This window comes from Armigeres subalbatus, chromosome 1, assembly GCF_024139115.2.
Source record: "Armigeres subalbatus isolate Guangzhou_Male chromosome 1, GZ_Asu_2, whole genome shotgun sequence".
NCBI lineage: Eukaryota > Metazoa > Arthropoda > Insecta > Diptera > Culicidae > Armigeres > Armigeres subalbatus.
The window spans coordinates 16499320-16524933 of NC_085139.1; the positions used below are offsets into that span (position 1 = coordinate 16499320).

The following is a 25614-nucleotide window of genomic DNA, read 5'->3' on the forward strand; positions in this document are numbered from 1 at the left end:
CTGCATCATAACTGGTCGTTTGCTTCTGCTATACATCAATACCGTACTCGGAACGCTCATTTGCTGCAATTAAGTGGGTTTAGAACTGAAATAGGAAGGAAACGATTTCAGAACATAGGACCGTCTATATACAACCAACTCCCCGATGACATCAAAAACGCACAGCCAATCAGCCAATTTAAAAGTCGTCTAGAAGAACATGTGAAAAACAATATTGATAGATTTATTGCTCGTTAGCTTCATTTAAATGTTTATATTATTTGAAATGTCATAACTATTATATTAGCTCATCGGCCCTTTTAAAGAACAACCGTTCAGTAGGGACCGTAACTGAAAATCTATGTATTGTAAAAATGTAATAATAATAAATTGAATTGAAAAAAAAAAAAAAAAATTGAAATTGAACTCTATTCGATCGGAGCGTCTTACGGAGTCCAAAGTACGTACGATTTCCAGCCACTATGCGCCTCCGAATTTCTCTGCTGGTATCGTTATCGGCGGTCACCAGTGAGCCCAAGTACACGAATTCTTCAACCACCTCGATTTCGTCACCACCGATAGAAACTCGTGGTGGGTGGCTTACATTGACCTCTCTTGAGCCTCTTCCTATCATGTACTTCGTCTTCGACGTATTGATGACTAGTCCAATCCGTTTAGCTTCGCTTTTCAGTCTGATGTAGTCTTCCTCCATCCTCTCAAAGTTACGTGCCATGATATCTATGTCGTCGGCGAAACCAAATAACTGGACGGACTTCGTGAAAATCGTACCACTCGTGTCAATCCCTGCCGTTCGTATTACTCCCTCCAAAGCGATATTGAATAGCAGACACGAAAGACCATCACCTTGCCGTAACCCTCTACGCGTTTCGAAGGGACTCGAGAATGGCCCTGAAACTCGAACTACGCACATCAGCCGATCCATCGTCGCCTTGATCAACCGTATCAGTTTATCCGGAAATCCGTGTCGTGCATTAGCAGCCATAGCTGGTCCAGATCGATTGTATCATATGCAGCTTTGATATATAATATCGATAAATAGATGATGTGTGGGCACGTTGTATTCGCGGCATTTCTGCAATACCTGACGTATGGCAAACACCTGGTCTGTGGTAGAGCGTTCACCCATAAATCCCGCCTGGTACTGCCCCACGAACTCTCTTGCAATTGGTGTTAGTCGGCGGCATAACATTTGGGAGAGTACCTTGTAGGCGGCGTTCAGCAATGTGATTGCGCGGTAGTTGTTACAATCCAGCGTATCGCCCTTTTTGTAGATGGTACACACGACACCTTCCATCCACTCCTGTGGCAGAACCTCATCCTCCCAAACCTTGGTAATCACCCAGTGCAGTGCTCTAGCCAGTGCTTCACCACCGTGTTTAAACAGCTCTCCTGGTAGTTGGTCAACTCCAGGGGCTTTGTTGTTTTTCAGCCGGCCGATCTCCTCCTGGATTTCCTGGAGATTTGGAGCCGGAAGTCACATGTCCTGCACGCGTGCTCCTAGGTTCATTACCATACCGCCTTTGTCAGGCTCGTTTGTGAGAAGGTTCCCGTTTATGTCCTTACACATATCTGGCTGTGGCACGTGGCCCTTACGTGAACGGTTCAACTTCTCATAGAACTTTCGTGCGTTATTAGCGCGGTCCAGTTCCTCCGTCTCTTCACGGTCTCGATCTTCCTGCTGGCGCTTTTTCCTCCGGAAAATCGAGTTTTGTCTGTTCCGCGCCCGTTTGTATCGTGCCCCGTTCGCCCTCGTGCGGTGTTGCAGCAATCTTGCCCATGCTGCATTCTTCTCCTCAACTAACTGCTTACATTCGCCGTCATACCAGTCGTTTCTCTGATCCGGAGCCACCGTGCCTAGCGCAGCGGTTGCGGTGCTTCCAATGGCGGATCGAATATCTCTCCAGCCACCTTCAAGAGATGCTGCGCCTAGCTGCTCTTCCGTTAGGAGTGCCACTTCCAGTTGCTGCGCGTAGTCTTGGGCTAGTCTACCATCTTGTAGCCGCCCAATATTGAGTAGTGGCGTTCGACTTCGACGCGTGTTGTACACCGTCGAGAGTTTTGAGCGCAGGCATACTGCAACGAGGTAGTGATTGGATTCAATATTCGCACTGCGGTAAATGCGGAAGTTCGTGATGTCGGAGAAGAATTTACCATCGATTAGAACGTGGTCGATTTGGTTTTCCGTTTCTTGGTTAGGTGATCTCCATGTGGATATTTTTGCGGGGAAAGAAGGTGCTTCGGACTACCATTCCGCGGGATGCTGCGAAGTTTATGCATCGTTGGCCGTTGTCATTTGATGCGGTGTGCAGACTATCCGGTCCGATGACCGGTCTATACATTTCCTCCCTTCCTACCTGTGCGTTGATGTCGTCGATGACGATTTTGACGTCCCGCAGTGGGCATCTACCGTATGTCTGCTCCAGCTGTGCGTAGAATGCTTCTTTCTCGTCGTCGGGTTTCCCTTCTTGTGGGCAATGCACGTGGATGATGCTATAGTTGAAGAAACGCCCTTTTATCCTCATCATGCACATCCTTGCGTTGATTAGATGCCACCCAATCACACGTTGGCGCTTCTTGCCCAGCACTATGAAGCCGGTTCCCAGCTCGTTGGTGGTGCAACATCGTTGGTAGAAGATACCCCTCGATGCCCGCTTTTCCACACTTTCTGTCCTATCCAGCAAATCTCCAAAAAACAAAAGGTTGTAATATTATATTAAATGCACAACTTTCATTTGAAACCACTCAGCTTGATGCACTTTTTTTGCAGGAACAGGTGTACCAAAGATCCACGAGGCGCCCCTGCGCAGAAGTAAATAATGTGAGTCTCAAAAACGTTCTGCACATTCAAAACATGTTTGGTCGCAATGAATTAACTTTTCGACCGCACAAAGCAGAACAAAATAAAGCGAGTGTCGAGACTGTTATGCAAATTAAAACCATGCTCGATCGCGCACCCATTCTTTGATTACCTATGTCACCGTTTTCGAACCAAACTAGCGTAGGATATCTGTTCCATTATTAATAACATGCTCCTATATCAATAACATTCGCAAAACAGGCAATTTAGGCTCAATTTGTGTAGTGTTTTGTTGTTATCCGGCGTGCTCACTGCTGAAAAAAATCACAAAAATCAGAAATAAAACAATTTGCGCACCGATTCTTTGTTTTCGAATGGTATTGATTTGGGTACATGGTATGAATTCAAGGAGCAGTTTCCCTAAATCAAAATATTAAAATTGTGCGGTTTGATCCGGCAGAAGATCCGGCTTGAGTCCATGACCTTCTTAGGGGAAGGGTCACTTTTTTTAAAGAGAAAACTGATTGGCTAACCTGCATACGTCCGTCGTACTTCTCGTTTCCGAGCGGACACAACTAATTCCGGGGGTTTTCCTCATCGGACCAACCCAAAAAGCTACCCGTTCCACCCCGTCCAAGACTGGAAAGCAATCAAAAGTCAGAATCGGGCTGACTACCTAGTAAATACACCCAAAATACAAGAATATGCTACAAACGAACGCGAAGCGACATAAATCCTTTAACAGACATCAACTAAATACATCCAAACAGTGGATTTTGAACTGGTCTAACGGTTTCGATCGAGATAATTCTTTCGGCTCTAATCCCTCCCATACATGAGGCTCCAATAAACGTTTACATGGTGTCGTAGCCGGGGGTCATTATTGTCGGATTTCATTTTTTCTTTTCTTCACTAACAACACTAAAAACACCATTTAGGAGAAATATATTTTATATTTTTTTTTCAATTCTTTTTTTTTTTTTTTACACTTTCCACACCCGTTCTCCATAACTATCGTCACAAAACTAAACTACCTTCTTCTACCTCTATGATCAAGTCAAGCGAATTTCTCGCTCCGCTCAAATACCTTTGTTTCTCTGGGCTCTCTCTCTCTCTTGGAGTAACACTCTAATAACTTTTCAAAAATAATAATATAGACAGAATTATTAAACTTTTTCTTTTCGCGCATATCCCGCTTTTAATTATTATTTCCATTTCAATTAACTAATAACTGAATAATCTAAATTTCTATTTTATTATTCCAATCTATTTTTTTTTATATTACAGTACTGATCTCTACATCCTTCCCCTCTTCTACTCTCAATCACTAAACCTTCTTAATATACACATAATATCAACATTAAATTTATTATAGTATTCCAAGATATGGCTGGCAAAAGTTGAAGCTCTGGAAAGATGAAATTAGTTAATATTCGAATAAACACATTAATGATTTGAAACAATACTTACCCACGAAATTAAATTAGAACGACAATTTAATTATTCATTATCATTATCATTATCCTTATTCATTATTATTATTCAAAATATCATTCCTGCATCAAAATCAGAAAAAAACATTAAAATCTTCTCCTCATCTCATAATCTATAAGTTCTAACTCTGTACGCATTTCACTCACTGATCTTGGTCATGCGATCATGGATAGAGCTTACCAGGCCCTAGAAAATCAATCCTGCATCAAAATCAGAAAAAAAAACATTGCAAATCCTCTCCACATCTCATAATCTATAAGTTCTAACTCTCTACGCATTTCACTCACTGACCTTGTTCATGCGATCATGGATAGAGCTTACTAGGCCCTAGAAAATCAATCCTGCATCAAAATCAGAAAAAAAACATTGAAAATCTTCTCCACATCTCATAGTCTATAAGTTCTAACTCTCTACGATCCTGCATAAAAATCAGAAAAAAAATGAAAATCTTCTCCATATCTCATAGTCTATAAGTTCTAACTCTGTACGCATATCACTCACTGATCTTGGTCATGCGATCATGGATAGAGCTTCCCGGATAAAAATTTACAGTAACTTGAATGACATAACCCATTGAAATACAATAGATTGTGTGGCAAACAATACAAACTATTGTACGCTTATTGTAAAATGTTCACGGTTGTAAAAGATCTTTATTGTATTCACATTAACATAACAATATATTTAAATGTTACCAATACAATCTATTATATTTTTATTGTTCGCTTATGTTTTGTATTGCACATTAAAAAACTAAACAAATTATGAAAGTATTCGGTTTGGATGATCTGGAAATTCGTCTAATGTAATTGAATTAATATAATTTTGGAATATTTCATGGATTTATTATATTGCTGAAATAACAATTGAAAACAATAAAATTACAATAGCTTTGCTTAATAAATGAATAAAAATGTTATACCGATTCTCAAGTAATATATTTTCATATTTCAGGTCTAGAAATGTGATGCAATAAAAATTGGAATTCAAAAAAAATAAAGGGAACAAAAACTTTTGCTTATCATTTTATCCGGAGAATGGCTAGATTCATTTGAGCGTGTACAGTTTTGTTTATAATTAGTGAAGAGATGAAAATAATGAAACTGTGTGGTGCAGAAAGTGTCTCTTTAATTGTTTCTGGTGCTGGGCAACGGTAGATCACCATGGCTTCTGTACCGTGGTAAGTATCTAAAGTGTTAGAGCGCGTTAGAGCATCATTACAGGGCCTGAGCGCAAGTATTTTGATCACACTCGCCGTGCTGTCATTTTAGATTAGTCAAACTTTTTCGCATCGGTTACTATTTTCGGTTATCATTTTGGTGGCTGCATTCCGTACCGGTGACGTTTGACATTTGATAGTTCATCAAAAAGCAGCGATGTTATCGCGCTACCAAATTTGGTCACCTAACGCGTTTAGTAGCGACCGGTAAAGTGTCAAGTAATAATACTGGGCTGGCAAACAGCTTATACTCACCACCGGTAATTGTAATCTTATACTACAAAAGTTCAATGTACATAATGGATGCAGTGGTTCATCCCGAACAAAAAATAAATAAAAAAATTATTGTCATAATACCTGATGACATACCTGGTAACATGTATCCTTGTTCCTTTACAGAAATTAAGCTTATGATGAAACACTGATGCTTGGCCAATCTCACCAACGGGATATAATAAGAACTGATGCAGGTATTTTTTCTTTTCTTCTCGACGTACTTTTTCTAATAAAACTAACATTCTTTTATAATTTACATTTTTCACAGGTTTATAACTACATGTATTGTCTATCCGGAACAAAGTTAGTACGCTTTTTATACCGAAGTTGGATTTTTCTCCAGATACAGGCAACTTACCCAACTTCGGAAGTAGTGCGCTGGATTCGCCTGAAGATGCGCTAAACAACGCATCAATTAGTTTGACAGATACAACTTTGGAAGAAAGTTCGGTTCGGAAGTCCCGACAGCAAAGCGAGGTAAAATTAGTGAAAATGAAGTTTAAACTGATTTAAAATTAAATTGAAAATAAAATAATTTGTAAAACAAATAATTGTATTGTATTTTTATTGTAATGTTGGCGTATAATGTATTCTAAATCCTGTTGTATTTCTATTGTAAAACAATAGAAACAGTAATTGAAAACATTTAAAACACAATGTTTTCTATTATTTTGTCGCTCGAAATCATCCCATTGGAGAACCGTAAAATCAATTGTTTTGCTCGAAATTTTGTATGGAAAATTTTCGATTTTTTTATTGTAAAGATACATAACAACCCCCCTTTTTTATTGTAAAAGTCCCATTTACCATTCATTTTATCGTGGAAAACCATTATTTCTCATGTGATTTTATTGTCAAAATTCCATTATATTCAATGGTAAAAACTATGTTTTAAATGGTGGTGTAACAATAAAATTTATGATATTTTAATGATATTTTTTATCCGGGTTACCAGGCCCTAGAAAATCAATCCTGCATCAAAATCAGAAAAATATTGAAAATCTTCTCCACATCTCATATTTTAAAAGTTCTAACGCTGTACGCATTTCACTCACTGACCTTGGTCATGCGATCATGGATAGAGCTTACCAGGCCCTAGAAAATCAATCCTGCATCAAAATCAGAAAAATATTGAAAATCTTCTCCACATATCATATTTTAAAAGTTCTAACGCTGTACGCATTTCACTAACTGATCTTGGTCATGTGATCATGAATAGAGCTTACTAGGCCCTAGAAAATCAATCCTGCATCAAAATCAGAAAAAAACATTGAAAATCCTCTCCACATCTCATAATCTATAAGTTCTAACTCTCTACGAATTTCACTCACTGATCTTGGTCATGTGATCATGAATAGAGCTTACTAGGCCCTAGAAAATCAATCCTGCATCAAAATCAGAAAAAAACATTGTCACATCTCATAGTCTATAAGTTCTAACTCTCTACGATCCTGCATCAAAATCAGAAAAAAAAATTGAAAATCTTCTCAATATCTCATAGTCTATAAGTTCTAACTCTGTACGCATATCACTCACTGATCTTGGTCATGCGATCATGGATAGAGCTTACCAGGCCCTAGAAAATCAATCCTGCATCAAAATCAGAAAAATATTGAAAATCTTCTCCACATCTCATATTTTAAAAGTTCTAACGCTGTACGCATTTCACTCACTGACCTTGGTCATGCGATCATGGATAGAGCTTACCAGGCCCTAGAAAATCAATCCTGCATCAAAATCAGAAAAAAAATTGAAAATCTTCTCCATATCTCATAGTCTAGAAGTTCTAACTCTGTACGCATATCACTCACTGATCTTGGTCATGCGATCATGGATAGAGCTTACCAGGCCCTAGAAAATCAATGCTGCATCAAAATCAGAAAAATATTGAAAATCTTCTCCACATCTCATAGTCTATAAGTTCTAACTCTCTACGATCCTGCATCAAAATCAGAAAAAAAAAATGAAAATCTTCTCCATATCTCATAGTCTATAAGTTCTAACTCTCTACACATATCACTCACTGACCTTGTTCATGCGATCATGGATAGAGCTTACCAGGCCCTAGAAAATAAATCCTGCATCAAAATCAGAAAAATATTGAAATTCTTCTCCACATCTCATAGTCTATAAGTTCTAACTCTCTACGATCCTGCATCAAAATCAGAAAAAAAAAATGAAAATCTTCTCCATATCTCATAGTCTATAAGTTCTAACTCTGTACGCATATCACTCACTGATCTTGGTCATGCGATCATGGATAGAGCTTACCAGGCCCTAGAAAATCAATCCTGCATCAAAATCAGAAAAATATTGAAAATCTTCTCCACATCTCATAGTCTATAAGTTCTAACTCTGTTCGCATATCACTCACTGATCTTGGTCATGCGATCATGGATAGAGCTTACCAGGCCCTAGAAAATCAATCCTGCATCAAAATCAGAAAAAAAAAATTGAAAATCTTCTCCACATCTCATAGTCTATAAGTTCTAACTCTGATCGCATATCACTCACTGACCTTGTTCATGCGATCATGGATAGAGCTTACCAGGCCCTAGAAAATCAATCCTGCATCAAAATCAGAAAAATATTGAAAATCTTCTCCACATCTCATAGTCTATAAGTTCTAACTCTCTACGATCCTGCATCAAAATCAGAAAAAAAAATGAAAATCTTCTCCATATCTCATAGTCTATAAGTTCTAACTCTGTACGCATATCACTCACTGATCTTGGTCATGCGATCATGGATAGAGCTTACCAGGCCCTAGAAAATCAATCCTGCATCAAAATCAGAAAAATATTGAAAATCTTCTCCATATCTCATAGTCTATAAGTTCTAACTCTGTACGCATATCACTCACTGATCTTGGTCATGCGATCATGGATAGAGCTTACCAGGCCCTAGAAAATCAAACCTGCATCAAAATCAGAAAAAAAATCATTGAAAATCTTCTCCACATCTCATAGTCTAAAGTTCTAACTCTCTACGCATATCACTCACTGATCTTGGTCATGCGATCATGGATAGAGCTTACCAGGCCCTAGAAAATCAATCCTGCATCAAAATCAGAAAAATATTGAAAATCTTCTCCACATCTCATAATCTATAAGTTCTAACTCTGTGCGCATTTCACTCACTGATCTTGGTCATGTGATCATGGATAGAGCTTACCAGGCCCTAGAAAATCAATCCTGCATCAAAATCAGAAAAATATTGAAAATCTTCTCCACATCTCATAGTCTATAAGTTCTAACTCTCTACGATCCTGCATCAAAATCAGAAAAAAAATTGAAAATCTTCTCCATATCTCATAGTCTATAAGTTCTAACTCTGTACGCATATCACTCACTGATCTTGGTCATGCGATCATGGATAGAGCTTACCAGGCCCTAGAAAATCAATCCTGCATCAAAATCAGAAAAATATTGAAAATCTTCTCCACATCTCATAGTCTATAAGTTCTAACTCTGTACGCATATCACTCACTGATCTTGGTCATGCGATTATGGATAGAGCTTACCAGGCCCTAGAAAATCAATCCTGCATCAAAATCAGAAAAATATTGAAAATCTTCTCCACATCTCATAGTCTATAAGTTCTAACTCTGTACGCATATCACTCACTGATCTTGGTCAGTGACACTCCAACCCGCTCAAGGATTGGATTTTCTTTCAACTGACCCAACCGGATCAAACGTCCAACTGAATGCAAAAGGCATCAGTGACGCTCCAACCCGATCGAGGATTGGATTTTCTCTCAACTGATCCAACCGGATCAAACGTCCACTTGAATGCAAAAGGCATCAGTGACGCTCCAACCCGATCGAGGATTGGATTTTCTCAACTGATCCAACCGGATCAAACGTCCATCTGAATGCAAAAGGCATCAGTGACGCTCCAACCCGATCGAGGATTGGATTTTCTCTCAACTGATCCAACCGGATCAAACGTCCAACTGAATGCAAAAGGCATCAGTGACGCTCCAACCCGATCGAGGATTGGATTTTCTCTCAACTGATCCAACCGGATCAAACGTCCACAAGCCATCTGTGACGCACCAACCCGCTCAAGGATTGGATTTTCATTCAACTGATCCAACCGGATCAAACGTACACTTAAATGCAAAAGGCACGAGTGACGCTCCAACCCGATTGAGGATTGGATTTTCTCTCATCTGATCCAACCGGATCAAACGTCCACTTGAATGCAAAAGGCATCAGTGACGCTCCAACCCGATCGAGGATTGGATTTTCTCTCAACTGATCCAACCGGATCAAACGTCCAACTGAATGCAAAAGGCATCAGTGACGCTCCAACCCGATCGAGGATTGGATTTTCTCTCAACTGATCCAACCGGATCAAACGTCCACTTGAATGCAAAAGGCATCAGTGACGCTCCAACCCGATCGAGGATTGGATTTTCTCTCAACTGATCCAACCGGATCAAACGTCCACTTGAATGCAAAAGGCATCAGTGACGCTCCAACCCGATCGAGGATTGGATTTTCTCTCAACTGATCCAACCGGATCAAACGTCCACTTGAATGCAAAAGGCATCAGTGACGCTCCAACCCGATCGAGGATTGGATTTTCTCTCAACTGATCCAACCGGATCAAACGTCCAACTGAATGCAAAAGGCATCAGTGACGCTCCAACCCGATCGAGGATTGGATTTTCTCTCAACTGATCCAACCGGATCAAACGTCCACTTGAATGCAAAAGGCATCAGTGACGCTCCAACCCGATCGAGGATTGGATTTTCTCTCAACTGATCCAACCGGATCAAACGTCCACTTGAATGCAAAAGGCATCAGTGACGCTCCAACCCGATCGAGGATTGGATTTTCTCTCAACTGATCCAACCGGATCAAACGTCCACAAGCCATCTGTGACGCACCAACCCGCTCAAGGATTGGATTTTTTCTCAACTGATCCAACCGGATCAAACGTCCATCTGAATGCAAAAGGCATCAGTGACGCTCCAACCCGATCGAGGATTGGATTTTCTCTCAACTGATCCAACCGGATCAAACGTCCACTTGAATGCAAAAGGCATCAGTGACGCTCCAACCCGATCGAGGATTGGATTTTCTCTCAACTGATCCAACCGGATCAAACGTCCAACTGAATGCAAAAGGCATCAGTGACGCTCCAACCCGATCGAGGATTGGATTTTCTCTCAACTGATCCAACCGGATCAAACGTCCACAAGCCATCTGTGACGCACCAACCCGCTCAAGGATTGGATTTTCATTCAACTGATCCAACCGGATTAAACGTCCACTTAAATGCAAAAGGCATCAGTGACGCTCCAACCCGATCGAGGATTGGATTTTCTCTCAACTGATCCAACCGGATCAAACGTCCACAAGCCATCTGTGACGCACCAACCCGCTCAAGGATTGGATTTTCACTCAACTGATCCAACCGGATCAAATGTCCACTTAAATGCAAAAGGCACGAGTGACGCTCCAACCCGATCGAGGATTGGATTTTCTCTCAACTGATCCAACCGGATCAAACGTCCACAAGTCATCTGTGACATGTCCACTCGTTCAAGCATTAGATTTTTTTCTTAAACTGATCTAACCGGATCAAACGTTACGGATGTACTCTCTGTTAAAGTCATAATTTTAACAAACCCTTTTTCAACTATATTGCGCGTTCTCTAACACTAAATTCTCTCTCGGAATCAGCTTAGAGTAATTAAATCAATGATGCGGTAACCGCAAAACTTCAACAATTTGCATCAATGGTTAAAACGCAATTCACAATGTCACTTTTTTCATTTAATATTGGATTACTTCAATATTTATCACATTTTATTTGGTTTATTTGAAAATTTGAAACTATTAGTTTGTTTGGAATCATCATAAAAATATTCTTTAACAGAATTACAACAAACTCTTTAGCAACCTTGTATTGCCTGTCAGTGCAAATAAATATCCATCTTCATTTTGATAATAGTTTATTTTGAATTAAATTCATTTGGCAATATCATTCTTCAACAGCCCTGTATTGTAAGAATCAGAACAAAATCTTCAACAGCCCTGTATTGTCACGTCACCCAGTTATATTTTTTTTCTGCACCAACACCAAATAGAAGCAGAAACCGTGAAGTTTAGATAATAAAGGAACTTACATGAATAAGGCAGCATCGAAGCCACGATCAAAGCACATTTTTTCGTGCGTCAGTCGACGTACGACGCACCATAAAATGGCCACCGAGCGGAAACACATTTTATGAAAACACACTTACGGGAGCGTAGATGCACTACCGACTTGGCCATTGTCGGATTTCATTTTTTCTTTTCTTCACTAACAACACTAAAAACACCATTTAGGAGAAATATATTTTATATTTTTTTTTTCAATTCTTTTTTTGCCTTTCTCGTACAACAAAGTTGTACCGAAAGGCTATCATTTCACTCCAAATTCGAACTTTTGATAGAAGTCCCGGAGACCCATAGTGTTATATACCATTCGACTCAGCTCGATGAGCTGAACAAATGTCTGTCTGTCCGTGTGTGCGTGTGTGTGTGTGTATGTGTGTGCGTGTGTGTGTGCACAAAATGCCATAAAAAACATTAGCCAAATTTTCACATAGAAACTCTAAACCGATTTTCTTGCAACAAGTTGCATCCGACAGAGACTAAAACGCTGTTGATCACTATTGAATTTCATAATAATTGCAAATTGCAAAAAAATAGATAATATTAAAATAATGATGAGACATAGTCACATAGAACAATAATGTGTTATGAAAAATGCCTTGCATCTATGAATATTTATGAAGTTTATCCGTGGCTTGCTCCCATTAAGAGTTTCATCGTACTACAAAGATGCTCGTGTTGCACGCATTTAGGCGTAAGTATGCTCTTCGTTCAGTTTCATAGAACCATGAAATTGTCCGAAAGTGAAAAATTCGAACATAGGAAATTCAAGAAACTTTTGGCAGCGCCATCTGTCGTCTACTAGTGTAAATTTTCTATCATAACATTAGACGGTGTAACTGTTTTGCCTTTCTTGTACATCATCGAGGTGTAAGCGTAAAGGCTACATTTATTACCTTTTTACGCGAGAAAGGCGCCATCACCGCTAGGTTGGTTAATCTGGGTTTTTTTTACACTTTCCACACCCGTTCTCCATAACTATCGTCACAAAACTAAACTACCTTCTTCTACCTCTATGATCAAGTCAAGCGAATTTCTCGCTCCGCTCAAATACCTTTGTTTCTCTGGGCTCTCTCTCTCTTGGAGTAACACTCTAATAACTTTTCAAAAATAATAATATAGACAGAATTATTAAACTTTTTCTTTTCGCGCATATCCCGCTTTTAATTATTATTTCCATTTCAATTAACTAATAACTGAATAATCTAAATTTCTATTTTATTATTCCAATCTATTTTTTTTTATATTACAGTACTGATCTCTACAATTATGACACTGGTTATCCGCCCAAGAATTCTATGATTCGGTGCCGATGCTGAAGATTCCGATCCGAAAATCGGATCTGAGATAGCTGCTGTTGCCGCCGGACAGAGCAGTAACAATGGAAAACTTTCAATTAACTGTGGCCCTGATAAAGGGCCGGTTGCTTTTGTTACTGCGACCGGACTCCGAATGTTCCTCTCCTCAGTGATGAAACCAGACAGTGTTGTTTGTATGGCTAAATCTTCCTCTGTAACCTTGGCCCTGAAAAGGGCCGTTTGATTCCAATGCTGCTGCGCTTTCTGGTTAGATGCTAATCTTCCGCGCTGCTACCACTGGCAAACGTCGAGTGGGTAGGTGTTGGTTTTCACCACCGCTGATGCGCTGATGTCACAAAGTGTAACAACGAATGAATCTCGCCGATGGATGCCCAAGCTATATGTAGCTCCTCTTTTCCTCCCCTTTGTCTCCAGAGTTCGCGAAATTTAACGAAGTTGAAATTTGCGAACCCGAGCATCGAAAAAATTTATCCACGAAATCCCCCAAAATCGTGCATCTCATTCCCACAGACGATTCAAATTAGCCAGTAAGCTTGCTCACTAAGAAGCCGGACAACACTAAATGCCGGACAAGCCAAAGGTCAACGCAACTTCAAAAGACCGGCGTGCGGGTCGTTGGCCGCAAGCCACGCGCTACTTTTGGCGTCATGATGCGTTATATGCTGGCTAAACCCCATGTGTTTCTTTGGTAGCTGACTGTAGGGAACTCATAAGACTCAATTCTTAGCGTAGGTAACTCAATAGCGTACTTCTTCTAGACCATTCTTGCGGTGATCCAACACAAAGATTTATTTCAAAAGACGCAACCGGACATGCAAAATTTTATAATTTAAAAAAATAACAAAATAAATATATTTACAGAGATAAATAAATAAATAAGGCGTACTTGCTACAGCTTAAGCATTCATCTGACAACTGACGAAAGAGTAAACACGCTCACAGTTATCCACCAATTGTGTATCATACACGCTCCAAATAAAATAGCTAAAAAAAATCCCAAACCATGTATTTTTTTTACACGTGTTTTCAATGCTGAATTCGACTGAGAACATGGTGCAATACGGAAAGCCGTCCCAGGAAGTCCAGCCATCCGTGTTGTCAGCAGCAAGCACGCAGAAAGAAGTAGACGTGACTCAATAAGCCGTACTTTACGTCAAAAAGAACGACAGCCTCTTCTATTGCTATGGGATCTACACCAACGATTTCGATGTCATCCGCATAACCAAGGAGCATGTAACACTCGTTGTTGATGGTTCCTTTTTTTTGTACACCAGATCTTCGAATTGCACTTTCTAGGTCTATGTTGAATAGCAGATTAGGAAGCGCGTCGCACTGCTTAAATCAGTCGAACGTCACGAACGAATCGGATGTCTCTCCAGATATTCTGACGCTTGACTTGGATCCATCCAGCGTCGCAGAATCAGCCATATGAGATATGCAGAAAAGCAATGTTCTTGCATTATATGCCACAGTTCGTTCCATTTTACTGAGTCGTACGCTGCCTTTAAGTTCACAAACAGATTTTGAGTCCGCAAGTTACATTCCCGGAACTAATCAAGGATTTGTCTCAGAGTATACATCTGGTCTATTGTTGATCGTGCTTCTCGAAAACCGCTTTGATATTCGCCGACAAAGTTCTCGTCAAGCGCACGGTGTGTTGAACAGAATTTAAAAACATTTCTTCTCTTTTCTAAATCGGTCGAAAGCGTAAGACGTAGAGAACAAACTGCACCATACGCGAAAATTCGGCAGCAGTCTAGTAGTCTAAAATTCTGCAATGCCGATCGGTCTCCGCGGTCAAGACTTGCAACATCAACCGTGTTCGAAAAGGTACCGCTATGCAAGTTGATCCGATCTGCAGTGTGCAGCAAACTATTGCGAAAATTTAAAAAAAATCGTTCCATCAACCACAAAACTGGCAGCGAACTATTGCGAAAATTTAAAAAAAATCGTTCCGTCAACCACAAAACTGGCATCACTAAGTACTCAAAAAAAACAATAGGGGTATACACTTAACGGCGTAGGTTGCTGCGTATTTGATTATAGAAATGTTTCACACTCAATCACTAGGGACATATTTCAAATCGCCTATGAAACATTTCCATAAACAGATACACAGCAACCTACGCCGTTAACTGAATCCCCCTAATATCTTTTGGTTTGAAAAATAGATTACGACAGTTCGGCTATGTGCCTAGTGTTGAAAATTTGATCTGATCAGTAGCCTTCTGAGCTGCGGAGGACGTCGTAGTTTAAATCATTGTGTAAAAAAAATGTCCTTCGTAGCTTAGTAGGAAAAGCACCTGTCTAGCGTACTGGTTTCGTTGGATCAAGATCAAACCCCGCCGAAGAAAGTGATTACCCTCCAATGCATTTTTTCCAACTAAATCTTGCACATGTTGTGCAATTGCGCAAATCAAGTTTCAGACATAGTAATTAATTTCCACTTCGGGTGGCTTATACCCGGATATAGGCAATTGACTTTGATTGTACTTCCATAGGAATTTCAGGTGGATCTTCCTCCGGAAGTTCCACCAGGAATTGCTTTGGAAGTTTTACCAGCAATTCTTCCGATAATATCTCCAAAGTAGAGAACGATATAAAGAACTAAGGGTAGCTGAAAAAAAAAACTCTACCGGCGTACAAAACGGTGCGTGGTACGACGTAAAAATCCTCTCGGAGGTAGCTTTGTCAGAAACGACGCGCGGAAGGAACACTTTCAGTTATGGTTGTATTGTATTGTATTAGCACATGCACTGCCAGTATTGAAATGAGTTCAAATCTGATGTGATTGACTAGAATCAGTAAAATAGCACAAAAAATCAATTGAATGATTGCCTGGCATTATTCAAGGATTCTCAGTGTACAAGTTTCAGTGACTCAAATATTCAAATGATCAATAACGGCAAAGGCCACGTTCTTGTAGTCATTTTGGAAAAGGGCAGGAATGATAATGGGAGATTTTTGCTATTTGAAGGCCATATTTACCTCTACGTCTCCATAAAAACTCAAAGGTGCAGCCCAATCGGGTTGTACGCAAAGGTGACGTAGGACTACGTAGCTATACGAAATGGAGGGTATTTTTCATCATAATTTGTGTAAATTTATTAGCATTGTGCAAACTGCTCGGAGGTCAACCGAATCAAGAAACTGAAAGTAGCTCACAGTTGGATGAACCAGCCATGGAAAAAGAAACGACTCATCGGCCGCATCGCCACTCGCCTATCTTTCAGTGGATATCATCAGAATCCTATAGAAGATATTATGAATAAAGGAAAAATAAGCAAAATCGGAGGTGGCGGCGTGGCGCTAAACCAAACACAAATATATTAATTTGCAACGTTCGACTTCCGCACGCGATGGAAGCGTACATGCATCGTTTTCTATAGCGCTGGTGGCAAAGTGAGCGGGACTACAAATTACAAACAGTCCTTTTCAGGACTTAAACTATTTATCCAAGAAGAGGTTTTGACCGTTGGGAAAATTGTTTACCCAGACAAACAAACTGTTCGGCTTTTTAAACGACAATGACGATTTTGGAAAGATTTATTGTTTTTAATAATGCGCCATTTGAAAAACTAAGGCAGCTAAACGTCATTTTTCACTAAGGTGGCGTCTTCATCGATTTGGCCGTCGTCGACGGAAAGTGAAATTTTCTGGCAAGATTCTTTGGTTTTGTTTCGTTAGTCATTAGAAATGACATCTATTTTTTCCGGATTACCATCGTTTGGCGACGACAGAAAGTTGCCCTTTGGTAGAACAACCACAAGCGCGCGTCGGAGGGACATGATGCAATGAGTTTGTTCAAATGGATGGCGTCAGTAGCAGTCAAATCCCGAGCAACACACATGTTGTAAATCAGTCTATTATACTCATGTACGACTAAATTTAGTCATATATGAGTTATTTCAACCAAATCAACGTGAATTATGCTGCTAGGGATGGAATTTCCTCACAAGATTTTGATTTGTTGTTGAGGTTGAATGACGACCACCAACGCAGACTTCTACCACCAATTCGATGATTTTCCTTTGAAAATGCTACCAGAGCGCCGTCGTGCTGCTGTGTTCGATCCGCTGCGACCGCTCTACGTAAAATCTTGTTCAACCGCTCTCTGCGGAATCCCGATCAAAATGGCTGGCGCGCGCTGAAAAGCAGCTTTCTTGTATTCAATAAATTAAGCCCGTTAGCTCCGCCTCTTTGTGATCTGATGTAGGTGTAAATATAATGTGCACTCATAACGATTAACGAAGGGGCGGGGCTAATGGAATTACTTCATTAGATATAAGAAAGCTGCTTTTCGACGCGCGCGAGCCATTTTGATCGGGATTCCGCAGACAACGGACCGTTCCGAGAATGACAGATTCTGAAAATCCTATGAATTTTTTTCGCAAGATTCTGAATTTGGTTATGAGATGTTGGTTATCTAAGATGCGTATTGTTGCGAGGAATAACAACAAAAATTTGACTCAAGACGATGTTTCTTCATATTACAAAACATTATCTCTTGGCATCTGTCTGTCCGAGCAACCTTCACACGGGGTGGTTGCTGTAGATAGTTTCCCCTGTGGTGGCGTCTTCAATGATATTATACAAAAGCCACCATTTTATATAAAAGAAGGTTGCTCCGACTATCCGAAATAAACTTTCTTTAAAGTGCAAAACTCAATCGTAAATAGCGAATTTGATAGCGCGTCGGAGGGAGATGATGCAGTAAATTTTAATGGATGGAATCACTAACAGCAACCAAGCTACCACGCCAAACCCGATGCCACCGAAACAGTCAATTTTCGCAATTAACTCTTTCTTTTCATAAAATGTTGGTCCTGAGAAGAACCAATTTTTCTTTTCCCAATGCTGCTTTTCAACTAGCTGACACCACAATTTGTAATAAATTTTCAGCATCGGCACTGGCGGCGCGGGATCGCCATAGTGCAATTTTTATGGTCAACCCTATATTCATATTAAATGCTGGTTCGTTGAGGTTGAATGATTTGCAGCAACATATCGAGCACCACCACCAATGCGATGGATTTCTTTTGAAAATGTTATTAGCGCCTTCGTGATGCTGTGTCCGCTCCGCAGCGATCGCTTCAATGCTTCTGCTCTGCGTGAAACCTTGTTCAAACTGAGGATTAGAGGAAAATATATAAGCTCTTTTAGTGGAATGTATTCAACCGTCTAAGACGAATTAAGTACTGTCCATTTAATTCCACCAGGAATTCCACTGGTGGAATTAAATGGACAGTACTTAATTCGTCTTAGACGGTTGAGGATTAGATCCAAACCAGTAAGTGATTGATTTTTGATGTCTGTGCTAGTGATGCATGTACGTGATTGGTTGATTGACCTTTTTGACCAAAAAATGTAAATATTGTGGTTTAAAAATCAAAAACAAAACCAATCAATTATCGATAATATATAGTTAAAAATCAGTATTTTCAAATAAATACGAAGAAGCGTTGACTCATCCTTGATCGAATGGTCCAAAAAAATTGAAAATCCATCGAGAAACGGCTTAGATATTGAAGTTTAAAGTCTATCATATTTTCGTGACGGTCCCCGATTTTCGCAATCGTAAAGTGTACCCCAATATAGAAAACACAGACGTAGTCCTACGTCAAAACCACTGGAAGGATTACCAGTTCATTGGTAGGCATAGTTGGATCTGGATTCACTCTGATAAGCGATGCGACCATGCCATTTTTTTTACACAATGATTTAAACTAACTATCATTTGACTGCATATAGCAGAAGCAACTAACTACATGTACACCGAGCAGGAATACGATCAAACGCGTATCAATTGATTTGCTTCTACCGCACAAAGCTTTTGGTGGTAAAAAGTGGCTTCACCATGCGTCTCCATCGGTTCGTTCTGTGTAATCAGTATTTTAGGAACCTTACCAACTGCCTTAGGGCTTCTGGTTCCCCTGAGTAGGGGGGGTCCCCAGCGCCGGAAACCTCGCACTTCACCTGAGTGGAACTTCGGAAAACCATATTGTAAGAATGTTCAAGACGGGTTTAGTACTTTCTATTTAATTCCACTAGAATTCCTTCGAGACACTGAAGACGGCCTCACAGTTGAGGTCGTAGTACGTATCTGTAAAGATAACAAAACGTAGTGGAATTAAATGGAAAGTACTACGCTCGTCTTAGACAGTTGAAGACATTCCACTAAAAGAGATTAAATAAATTTTCCCCATATTGTAAGCTTTTTTAAAAGTTTTAAATTATAAAAATATACATGAAAGGTATGTCCAAAATTTTGCTTGTCATAGTTTACTTTGGAAGGTTAGAATCAATAATATTAAAACCGATCAGTCACTTTCTGGATATGTAGAGATGATGAACTTTGATCCTATTTTGTACAACAATAATGATTTGTTGGACATTTTGTGTAAATATTATCTGAGACCAATTTCGGTATCCGAGCAGCTGTCTCACAGTACCGGACAGTATGATTTCTCATGTAAGCAGACTTCATTTTTCTCACCTGCGTTGTTAAATTCTCTTTAATTCATTATTGTTTTATCTCACCATGAAACTACAGGAAAATAGTACAATATTATAGTAAATGACATTGAAAAATTGGAATTCTGAGTTGAATGAATTCAATTTCTTTTAGGAGCCAAATAACCTTTAATAACACGTTTTAACATATAGCTACTCCAAATAATTTCATTACTAAAGTAATAGGAGATTGATTATATTTGAAACTTCTGCAACAGTGTTCTCAAATATGATTCGAATGAATCTTAAACTATTATATTTTGTGTTTACAGTGCGCTAGTCAACATACCCCGGATAGTTTCATAATTTTTGCTTTAAATGGTTTAGGTGCCCCGTGCCCAGCACAGACACAATTAGAATGTGATAGCCAGATTATCGAAATCACATCTTGTACATCTATACTAAAGTCCATTTAGTCCTACTATTTTGGTACGGTACAACAAAGTTTAAAAAATATATATATTTTCATGTTGTTTAAATATACTTTACACATTGGCATTAAAGATAACATCGGAATTTACGGACGTTCCCGTTTTGTACAGGCTTTCTCCATTGTACGGTACCGACCTCCAACCTCTCAAAAGACCAAAAGACGACGGGCAGTAGCCAAACAGAGAACTTTTTCGAACCACACGCGACCCAGCGAACTAGGAACATGTTCAGCGGCAACATTAATATTATAAACACTATTTTATCATTTCTTGTGCCCCACCCCACCACGAGTATGCCACTTCATCTATACGCTAGTAGTTCGGCCCTATGTTTCACCCAAGTTGTTGCAATTTATTATTTTCAATAAGTCGATAACGCGAAAGAAACGTGTGCAACTAACTGCGGCTTCCTCCATAACGGATCTAGGTAGGAGGAAATTGAACCAAACAAGAACAAAGACGAAAAACGTGTGCCTCGCGCTACGGGTGGGTGTATTGCAATGCTCATATGAGTTGCACATAATTTTTAATATCGCAAAACGATCGCTCGGAATATTGGGATAGTGTACCGTGGCATGCTGTGGATTAATGGGTTAAACGAGGCGATGAGATACACTCCGGCCATGTGTACACAACACACACTTCTAATGGGATAGATGGGATCTCCGTGACGATGGGCCACATTTTTCGTAATGAAATTTTCTCCTGATCGAAAAATATACCGTAATTTCATCACACTTGCCCTAAATGAATGCGGAACGTGCCGGGAGGTGCCGAGACCAGATAGGGCTGGCTGGCTGGATGTCCCCTCCTAGTCGTAATCAAGATATAAAGCGGCCTGTGCCGTGCGTGTGCTTTGACAAATGTCTCTTCCAATCATCGAGAAACGAACGCTTCACGTATCTGGCCGATGATTGGGCTGCTACCGAATCGCCACAGGCCGGTTGAGGCCTTTGATGTTTGTGGAGCGATATGTTTTAATTAAAATATGGAGGTTTTGCCGTTGTCATAGACTAATTGCAATTAGACCGATTTTGGGGGAAAGTTGCTATCTTGAGTGTCGTTGTCACTGCCGTCGCATGTGTGATTTGCGAGTAAAATATCGTACTGGAGTTCAAGTGTAGGGATGATCAGAATATATCCGGCAAAAGAGAGCTAGCCATGTTATATGATCGATCTCGGTGTCAGATAACTTCTGTACAAACGAGCCCACCAAGGAAGCATCACGCCCCACATTAGCACGGCTGCTTGAATATTTCTAAAAATCACACTAAATGATAATTTAAGTGTTTCAAATTTCTTTTTGACATCAGAAGCACCTGTTGGGTTTTATAATCTTTCTTGGTAATATTTTAACCGAAGAACTGCTTACACCGCATCATAATTTTATTGCAAAAGTAATTACTAGTTTCAAAAGAAGGCACCTAAGTGACACCTGAAAGCGTGAGCTATTTAGATTTTTATGTTCAAAAGGGTAAACGGATTACAGCAACACCTGACGCAATATGCAGTATGAGTGAAGGAAGGTTCCCAGACAGTTGGTGCTTTTACTTATTTATTCAAACTGTACAAAGGGCCGACTTGAAAAAAACGATGTTCAGCTGGGGCAAATGATCCGATAGTTGTGGGTGTTCCTATAGTTGCGGTAGTACAGTATGTGGAAAATCTTGAATAAAACGCAGCAACCCACTACGTCCAATGATAAATTGATATGTCAGAATACAAACCAAGTGGAAACAGCATTGATTATCTTGATAAATTGGTAAATATCTTCAAAATGCCTTACTAAATTTTCACCTTCGCTCCAATAGTTGTGGTAGTGTTCCTAGTGTGTCCGAGTCCCGTAAGAAAACAATGGGATTCGCAACTATAGGAACACGAATTAAAAAATACCGCAACTATTGGCACAATGTACCAATGATTGGAGTTGTCATTTTAGGACGGAATTCATGGAATGCATGCGACGGAAGCGGTTTTCCATCAATATAGATGGGGAAATCTATGGAATATATATCCAAGGTAAGCGAAATAAGTATTGGAATAATTATGGGAAAATGAATAGTGTTGGAACGTGCTTAGTTCCTCCACTATTAGATCATTTACTCTATCGCAATAACCTGTAACCAAGTTAGGTTTCGGTCGTTTTGCCTTTCTCGTACAACAAAGTTTTTTTTATTTGCTGAGGCTACGCTACTTTGAGCCTCTGGGTCTGCCTGTCCTGCGATGTCCAGTTGGATTCCAGTCTTGTTTGTTTACAGATTTCGTGTGCGCCCCTACGTAAGTATGGCTGACCTAGCCCCACGTACAATGTTTGTAGTAAACGAAAAATGTAGCAAATTTATACCAGATATAAATATCCAGTATTACCAAATATATTGAAATCTTTTTCTGCAATCATAGAAAAATCTATTTGAAATTTACTTCAAAAATATCGAAATATCGAAATATCGAGATAGATATGTCTGAATCCTGTTACAAATTTAAAAAAAAAATCTGTTTTGAAATTTACTGAAATCGTCCCGCACCCTGTATGTTCCCTTTATGTTCCGGGTCATCCAATGACCTTTTTTTAAAACATGTTTGCATTCCAAGTAGTTCTTGTTACTGTCATTGATTCCATGTAGTCTACGAACTCCATACAGTCAAGCAGTGGCGCCGGGAGTGGGTGGGACAAGTAGGACATGTCCAAGTAACAATCAGTTACCACAAATAAACATCATTGTCGAACTAGCGTTTAATTAAAGTATTCGTAGCTGAACAATGTGTAGTATGGAATAACAAATTGGGCAAACATCGTTGACATTTGTAACCAGCTTCTGTTCTGCTTTCAGCTATGTATCTGAATAATACTTTTATAAACGCTACCTATTGAGCAACTAGCTATATACGAACAACTTAAACTTGCAAAGTTTATGCTGTTCATCGTGATGCATATGTTTAAATAATTTGTTTTTGAAGCATCGAACAAACGTTTGAAAACTCTATTACAATCTACGCACGAGCATGAGTTTATTAAGAAGTCTAATAATTGACGTTTTCAGTAAAAATCATTGCTTCTGTATCCGATTTCAATTTTGTTTATTTATATAATTTTGAAACGTTGAATAAACGTTTGATAATTTGCTTATTGCAATAACAACAATGGCTTTAGTTAAACGTTGTACGAACGTTTATTCCACTCTACAAATAAATTTATTTTTAGCGGACTTATTCTTTTGAAAACATTTTGCACTTTGCCAATCACTAGAGAATAAATTATTATTTTTATACTTACATCAGGAATGATAGAAGAAATCTGCAAGAAAAATCTACCTCTATGATGGCTATGAACTTACTAAATCAAACAATTAAATCAAGACTGATAATTTACTTTTCGGAATGACATTACACTAACTATAACGTCATTGAACTCCTATTAAGCTTTTGTTCGATTGTTGGCAATTTTGTTGAGTAATGACCAACAACCCCATTACAGCTGTTCAACCAAAATTGTTCAACAACGTATGGTTTATATTTCTAATTCAGCTTGGAACTTTCCAAGGTGACAAATATAGCTGATGGTAAACAAGGGGGCTGGGGATTCAAAGGTCATTGGATCGATACCGGTATCCTGTTCATAATTTATTTTTCATCTTATTTCCAGTATGTTGAACAATGCCTTAATAAGTGTAACAATGTAATGAAATAAATGTATTTAAAAAGCATAATTAAAAAAGCCTAATCAGTGAGTTGCTGACTAATTGAATTAACATTATGTTTGGTTTTTGAACAAAGTTGATGAATAAATATTTTTATCTACTAGTTAAGTAAAGTTGAAGAGAGGTTGCTAGTTGTTGTTGAATAAATACTTAATTTTTGGGCGAACAATGTTGTAACAAATGTTGTCATGTATGATAGTATAATTTTTAATCAACGCTGGCTGAATAAATCTGACCATACTGATGTTTATTCAACTGGCAATTGTTACTTGAGTACGCATGAATACCTGGGTAGGACAGTCGAAGCATTGTCCTACCCATGATTATGGTAAGAAAATACCATATGGATGACTAAAAGATCTAATACTATCAATACTGTTTTAATTTCTAGATCTAAAAAATATCATTAAACGTTTCACAGTTAAATAGTGGTAAAACTGACAGTCGTCGAAGTTTCCGGGATTGTAAAGGAGAAATCTATTCCGAAAAACTTCTTAGAGTCTATGAAGAATTCTTTCCATTTAAAAAAGTTCTTAATGATGTATTGAGATTTTCCAAGAAGTCTTCAAGTTTCTAATAGTTTCTGCTATTCCATATAGGGGGAACGACGGCTTTGGCAGGTTTTGTTCTATTATTGTCAGGGGGGTTTTTATGACTGATTATACTCAAATTTGGCCTAAACATGTTTTGCATATCAAAGAATATTGTGGCCAAATTTCATAAAATTTGGTCGACAAAAACCCCCCTGACAATAATAGAACAAAACCTGCCAAAGCCGTCGTTCCCCCTATTTGTTGAACATTTTTTGGAAGTACGTAATTATTTCTGCTAGTTCAGGGAGGCTCAGAGAATTTCTGAAATTTTATAAGAATTGACAGACAGACAGGTGAAGTAATCAAAATATGAATATCTAAACAAGAATATAGCTTAGCTTAACTTAGCTAAGACTGATTGAACTTTTCAATGGTTGCTTCTCCGTGACTGGTCATAACTTGTGTAAATTGTGCTACGATCCAAGTAAATAAAAGTTGGTATTCACTACATACCGGTCCAGTCAGTTGGGAAAGAAGAGAAATGTTAGTGTGGTTATTGTTGCTACTAGAGACCGAGGAAACCTCAGAATCCGAACATTAGCACTGAAAGGTAGATGACCAAAAGTATGGATCGAGGATTCACCTAAAAAATAGCCTATTTAACATTATGTGATGTAGTTGTTTAGTCTTCGCCAAACCTCCTGTCTATAAGGCAGAAGCGATAGTCAATAGACTGCCGAGCTCGTCTCCAAAAGTTGAGAAAAGAAGCATAGATATGAGAGAACAATCGCAGAAATATGCGAATATGAAGCATTTTATAATGATTGTAGCCTATGCGGATGTCTGGTAGTAAGCCTATGAGAGAGAAAAATGTTGAAAGCTTCTAAGAGTTTATTGGAATCTACAGGAATCACAAATATACCCACGTTTGCATAAAATCTTAGAAGTTAGAAAGAAAACGGGAAAACTGAACCAATTTTGCTGAAAATTTTACCAGAGCTTAGATATAACTTGAATTTTACCACACCTAAAGTTTCGACCATATTGATTCATAGGGTAAAAAAATTATCGCGGTAATACCAAAACGATTTTTTTTTGGCAAAAAATTGATTTTATAATATCTTGAAAACTACAACTCTTAGTGTACAAGTATATTCC

At 39.0% G+C, this 25614-nt stretch overlaps 1 long non-coding RNA gene across 1 annotated transcript; it reads left to right on the plus strand.

The window, feature by feature from the left end:
- The first annotated feature begins 5380 nt into the window (after positions 1 to 5380).
- LOC134208130 (uncharacterized) lies at positions 5381 to 6258 on the plus strand. Its single transcript, XR_009978515.1, has 3 exons — positions 5381 to 5471; positions 5910 to 5980; positions 6055 to 6258. It is a non-coding gene; the product is annotated as an uncharacterized LOC134208130 (long non-coding RNA).
- Positions 6259 to 25614: the final 19356 nt, after the last annotated feature.